Below are 7,174 nucleotides of genomic sequence, written 5' to 3'. Positions count from 1 at the left end.
GTCGGGGAAACAAAACGAGTCACGGTAAAGTGAGGACAATATTTATTGTTAAAAGAAAACTTCAAGCGGACGAGTACGTAACAGGCGTAGCGAACGAACAAGAAGAGAGAGCGAGAGCGGGTCCTCTCCCTAAAAGTCGTGACACCACGCCATCTGTCGAGACATAACTGGAACACTCTAATGCGCACACGGGATATAACGCGCGAATACATAGGAACGTACAAAAATGTTTAAGTGATACTTCAACAAATCATTTTCGTTATTTCAATCACCTCTAATTCTCGCTCCGATAAAATTGCACTTGGTCCAATCCCGCGTAAAAGCGATTCAATTCGTTTACGCAAATTAAGGACTACACGAATGCAAGAGTTTGAATGAGAGTCATAGGTCGTCATTCTCGACACCTGACCTACATTCTGACTCACCTGACGCATTCGACTTGTCGCACTCGCCCGGAGACATGTGTGCGAGAGATTAGGCCTGTTCCGTTCTTCCTACCTCGCTCAAATTATTTCCCTAAGTCTCTACCTGCCAACCGACTCGAGAGACTTATTTTGAGAATTCTAGACGTAACACTTTGAATATATTAGTTTTAGGACCTGTGTTAATTAGACCTTTTCTTCTTGTTTTGATCAATACTACCTGCTATCAAAATATGTGACTCTTTTTTTAGACACTCTGTATATAAGTACTATATACGTTGTGACGTGGCAGTTTTTCCTGCCTCGCCACTTCATTCCTCCGTTTACGCAAAGCGCCAGGTTGCGCATACAACTGGGCCGGGCATTAAGCAAGAGAGCGAGATCTCCGGCAAAACTGAATCGCGCTTATTATTTTTGTTTTATTTATTTGTGGCTTATTTTCATGTCGAATCGGGCGCCTTGACAAACGTCGTCGAAGAAGCAGTAACAATGAGGGATGTCGACTGCAGCGAGGAAAAGCGAGCGACTGTCCAGGGCCGGCGCACTGGAGACTGCCGACGGAGAGAAAAAACAAGGCGAGGCATGGCGACAAATAAGCGCTACTCGGAAGAGGCTTGCAAGAGGCACCGAGGATGGACAGGCTGGAACGGACAAACGGCCAGGACAAAGGCCGTTGGATGCTGGTTGGCCATCCGTAAGGATAACGACGGAGGATCATCGCTTCAAGAGTATGCAGCAGCCGTCCGCGAAGATGGCGAGAGCGGCGAGAATGTCGAATGCCGACGGGGACCGCACGACACCGGCGGAGAACCGGCACTGCGCTGTCATGACCTCACGACTAGATAAAGGCGGCCGCTGATTGGCCGCGCAGCTACGCGCGAAGATATCGCGCACCCTGTGAGAGGGGGAGTTGCGCCCATTGATCGCGCATCGAGCGCGATTCTCCCGGCTTTTGCGTGCGCCCCGGCTAACTGCGTGCGTGCAAGGAAAACGTAAGCGAGCAATGTCAGCGAGAGATACCGGCGAGTTGGTTATCGGTGGCAGTGCCAGGTCGGACGAGTCCTACACGACGTCGGATGACGTCGGACGATGTCGGACGACGTCGAGGAAGACGTCGATCCACGAGATCAGGATAGATTCCGTGTCGTCGTCGAGATGATCTTACTGCCAGTTGTGTAAAGTCACGAGCTGCCCGTGACGATTCGCTCGTGTTCTGAGGTGGAGCCATTGGTGTTAGTGCGCGAGTGTGTCCGCCGCGTGGCGATTGAACGTACTCTTTTTGGGTAATTATCGGGCAATCCACTTTAAGCACCAGACGCTGTCGCGTCACCCAGCTGTCGGCTGCCGCGTTTTTTGTTATCGGTTCCGCCGTGGAAATTCACAGACGATTGATTTTCTGGGAAGCCGCAAAGCCCTCGCGCACGTGCGCGAGTCATGCCGCAGTCGTGATCGCACGACCGCCAGATATATCGGTGCATCGTTGGATAGCGTTACGTTTATAATGTTTTTGGATAATTTTGATTTTTGGTTGCAACGACTGCGTCGTTGGCGCGTACATTTTCTTGCGTTTGTTGTGAATGAAAGGAAGCTCATTAGCGGAAGTTTGGCTATCGTATTTTCGCCGCGCCGTTCAGAACGCGCGCGATTGTTTGTCGTGTGTCGCACGTGATCCACTTCCGAAGTATTCGCTTTTGCGTAGCCGTTGTGTAAATGACTTTAAGTCGGCTTTTGCGTCCTTACTACCTTTTTGTTTGCTTCTACTCGGCGTAACTCTTTTTATCTATCATTTCGGTGCATTCATTTTATTCTTTTTTTTGTACGACATTGCTTTTATTATACACTATAATATATGTTACTCTTGCTTGTTACATTGGCCTAACTTCGCTTGATTTCTTGCCTAACCCGTGTCTTTCCGTAGGAGAGCAGCTTTGTCCCTGTCTCCGCTACCCCGCTTCTCTACCGGTTAGAGGAGCTAGCTGGCCGCGTGCGAGCGACGATTTCGTCGCGTTTTTGCCTGATAATCTATCGCGGGGTATGACTTAGTGTCTAGCGTTAGAGGTCGGATTCGGTGACGCAACCGGTATAATCGCGTCTGGCGCCCAACTTCGTGATTTAGCGCAAACTTAGATATCAGTGCTCTCGCGCGCGTTTTGGGTGTTATTTTTTGCCCTTGTTTGATCACGTATTTTGCCGTAGCTCTCTGACGTCAGAAAAATACGTGACAACGTATATATAAGTATACGTATATATAAGTACATCGTATATAAATATATACATATGCATGTACGTATGCAGATACATTGATTTTTTTTTAACATATTTAATTTGACGTTATTAATCGCGATTTGATCGTGTAAAATTAATAAAAAAAAAAAGAATAAACGAATATTAATTCTAATAGCAAACGTAGTTACAGCGTATGCTTAGTCCTATACTTTAACCGTAATAATATACTATAAATAAGCTCCAAAATGTAAATACACGATGCGGTGAAGAATGCTCTCACTCGGCCTTTTGTTACTCAGTCTTGATCGTGGCCTCGCTTCATTAACATCGAGAGTGATCAGTGAGTTTGAAAAAAATGAATTCAGAACTCTGCAATGGACTCGAGCTGATGTAGGATTATCTGCACAGAGTTCTTTGTCTCCTCCCCGTCCATACATTAGACAGAATTATTGTTATCGCAGAATCCGTTCTTCACGGACATCTTCCTTCTTAAGACGATGTGTATGCTGGCAATCTGTTTAACATCTTAATCTTTCTCCCTTCATTTATTATCCTGATATTTTCGGATATATCCCGACGCATCCTAGCAGAGAATGTGAAAAAATCCCAATGCATCCGGGTAGAAAATGCGGAGGAAGAGGAGGAGAAAATGGGGGAGGTGGAGGTGAAGGAGGAAGAAGTGAAGGAGATGGAAATGGAGGGGGTAGAGGTGGAGGAAATGGAGGTGGAGGTGATAGAGATGGAAGAGGAGAAGTAAGGGGAGGAAGACAATAATCCAATATGTTTTCTATCCTCCTCCCCCCGAAGACGGGGAACCCGCGGACGAGGAAGCCGCGAACGAAGACAAAGAAGCCACGGACGAGGAAGCCGCGGACGAGGAAGCCGCGGACGAGAAAGTCGCGGACGGGGAAGATAATAACAATAGTGATAGTGGTGGGTGCTGGCGGTGACGGGGGCGGTGGCAGTGGTGGTGGTGGCAAGCGGCAACAGTTAAGGGCAGCGGTGGCAAAAGACGGGTAAATTTTGTTTTTATTATTTATTATTTATTATTATTTCTCCTTTTTGCGCGGCGGCGGCGCGCGGCGGTGGCATTAAACTCGCGCGCTTCCACGAAATTCGCCGCGAATAATAATAGGTCGGTTCAAATCTGGACACCGGGGATTCTTCTCCCTTTCCCCTTTCGCCTTCTCTCCCCCAACGGTGGTTACCTTATCACGTGCATAGGTATGCCGCCGCCGAAAAAGCACCCCTGTTTTGATAAACATTGGTCAGTAAACTGCTCTTGTTTATCAAAACTGATAACGGTGCAAGCACGTGTGTGAGTCATACCCCCGCAACCTACTCCCCCGCACCTACAGTTTCCCCAGCACACCTCACCCTCTGTCGTTGCTTCTGGGTTTGAACCGGCCTATATGTCCTACTAACGGTTTATTCAAAGAAAGGCGGAGTACGCAAATGTATTTACAAGGCACGGCAAAGCCACTGACGCGCGGATGGACGAAATGAATATGATGCGCAGACAGACAAACGGATAATGCGAAAAATAATAACGGACACTCGGACGGACGGAACAGAATACGCGGGTACGGAACGGGAAACGATCGCGGCTATTTACAGGAACAAGTGATTCCGAGACATCTAGAACTAATCCCCTTGATCGCAAGGTCTACAGTTTACTATCGAACGGGAAAAGAAACGTAGCCTCAATTTTTTGGATACTTTAATTAGAGTCGAAAGCAACACCTTACATATTGACTGGTTCCATAAAGACACCTTCTCAGGTAGATATATCTTATCATACTATTCACACCACCCATTTAGTCAAAAAATAGGAACCATTTATAGCATGGTAAATCGGGCGTTGTTACTATCACATCTAATACCACAAAAAAAATCTAGAATTTTACATCAACACTCTAATTGATAACAGCTACCCAATAGAGTTGATTTTTAACAAAATTAACATAAAAATCAAAAAATTGATTAATAAGAAATTATATAAGAAAGTTCAAAACCTAATCAACGTCGGACACGCTCGTGGAAAGAAAAAGTATTTGGTCTTCCCGTACATAAAAGACGTGTCTAAAAAAATATCTACATCCCTGAATAAAGATATAATTAGGCTAGGTTTCAGATGTTTAAATAAACTAGATAAGTTTGTTAAAGCACACAAGAATAAGAACATAAAAACAAAATGTAACAACGTCATCTATAAATTAAATTGTAACAATTGTAACGCCTTGTACGTAGGACAAACAAAAAGAAAACTAAAAACAAGAATCAAAGAACATGCAAACAATATTAAACTTGAAACAGCGAAAATATCCGTTATTAGGGAACACAGAGTACAACAGAGTCATTTGTTCGATTGTGTTAAAATCCTTGATTTTGAACCAAATTATTATAAGCGTTTAATTTCTGAAATGATACACATTTTTTTCGAGACGGAAAATGAAATTGCGACGTATGGTTGCATTCTACGTGCGGCTCGCCTAATTCGCAGGATGGCGCCACTTGCCCGAAGAGTGTGGCTACTACGTTCTCGTGGTGGCCAATTACTGGCGTATTCCGACTGGCGGGAAATGGATTTTGAATGCTTAACGTTAAGTTAGAGTTTTTCTTAATGCGCGAATTATTCTTTAAATCTGACGGTCTTTGGCTTGGTCGCTGGACCGAAATATATTCTTGGTTCTTGCTGGCTCGGTGCACCAGCTGACGCCGGAAATGTAGTTGATTGAGAGGTATCTGGGTCTTGAATTACTAAGTAGGCAGGCTTAAGCCTATCGACAGTAACATTAATGCGTTCACCGTTCATATCCAAAACAAAGACTTTATCCGAGATGCGCTCTAAAACCCTATGTGGGCCGGTGTACAGTTGATCTAAGGGGCGTCTGCTACCTTCTACTTTGAGAAAAACATGGGAACAATTACATAAGTCTTTGTGGAAAAACATTTTAGGTTTAATATGATGCGAGGTCGGTCTAGGTCGCAGTTTTTGCATAATTACGCGGAAATCCTCAACGAAAATCCGTGGATTACTCGGCATTTCCTCCGGAGGAGAAAAATTAACCTGGGACTTTAAGCGTGGTGCCATACACTAATTCCGCTACGGAGGTGCCTAAATCTTCCTTGAAGCAGGTTCTCAAACCAAGCAAAACCAATGGTAGTGTGTCGATCCATTGAGCTTCGCCATGGCACATCAATGCAGACTTGAGGGAGCGATGCCATCGCTCGATGATCCCGTTGGACTTCGGGTGATACGCAGTTGTTCGGCAGCGCTTCGAACCGACAAGTTGGACTAGAGCATCGAACAATTGTGCCTCGAATTGTGAGCCTTGATCAGTTGTGATCAGGCGTAGGGAACCGAACCTGGCTACCCAGTGAGTGAAAAGGTTCTTTGCCACCGTATCTGCAGTGCAGTCCTGCAAAGGAATGGCTTCGGGCCAACGAGTAAATTGATCGACCATTGTTAACAGATATCTGAAACCTTTAGATGGAGGCAGGGGGCCGACAATATCAATATGCACATGTTCAAAACGTGAGTCGGGCACTGGAATTTTAGTGGGCAAAACGTGGTTGTACCGATGGATTTTCAATTGCTGGCACGCTAAACATGTACGGGCCCACTTTTTAATGTTTTAACTTTTGCCATAGATGGCCACACAAATTTTTGCGAAATTTGTCGATGCGTTGCTCTGCCGTTTGGATGCGACATCTGATGCACCATGTCGAACACTTGTCTGCGCAATGATGCAGGAATGTACGGCCTGATGTCGTCTTCCGAGGTGTCACAAAAGATGGTGGATGCTGTCTCCGATAGAGTAAACTTTTTTAGTTTCAGTGACGTTGCTGCGGATTGCTTCAACTGTTGCAGTTCTTCGTCTGAAGATTGAGTTTCTGCAATTTCCTGCATGTCAAGGCTGGTTGGCATCACGATGGTGTCGACGCGAGATAAAGCATCTGCTACGATGTTCTCGGCGTCTGCGATGTGGCAAAAGTCAGTCGTAAATTCTGAGATGAAAAGCAGCTGGCGAGTTTGCCTGGGAGACATTTGATCAGATTTCCTCTTAAATGCGAACACGAGGGGCTTGTGGTCTGTTACGATGTAAAAATTTTGTCCTTCGAGCATGAAACAAAAGTGCTTGATAGCCGAGTAGATAGCCAACAGCTCTCTATCATACGCACTATACCTAGTTTGCGTGGGTGTGAGTTTCCTCGAGAAGAAACTAAGTGGCTGTAAAATTCCGTTGCTGCGCTGTTGCAATACTGCACCGATCGCTGTATCTGAGGCGTCGATTTGCAACGAGAGTGTTGCCTTGCTATCAGGGAATGCAAGTGAGGTGGCTTGACAAGGTGCTTTTTAACTTCCCGAAAAGCTTGTCTGAGCTCCGGGGTCCACACTATTTTTGCGTTATTGCAACGTTTACGTCCGGAGATTTCCTTGAGCAATGGCGCCTGCATGGTTGCAACGTCTTTGAGAAATCGGTTGTAAAAGTTGAGCATGCCCAAGAAGCGTCGAAGTCCTT

Source organism: Solenopsis invicta, chromosome 6 (assembly GCF_016802725.1).
Source record: "Solenopsis invicta isolate M01_SB chromosome 6, UNIL_Sinv_3.0, whole genome shotgun sequence".
Lineage (NCBI taxonomy): Eukaryota > Metazoa > Arthropoda > Insecta > Hymenoptera > Formicidae > Solenopsis > Solenopsis invicta.
Note: the sequence above shows the minus strand (reverse complement) of the source record.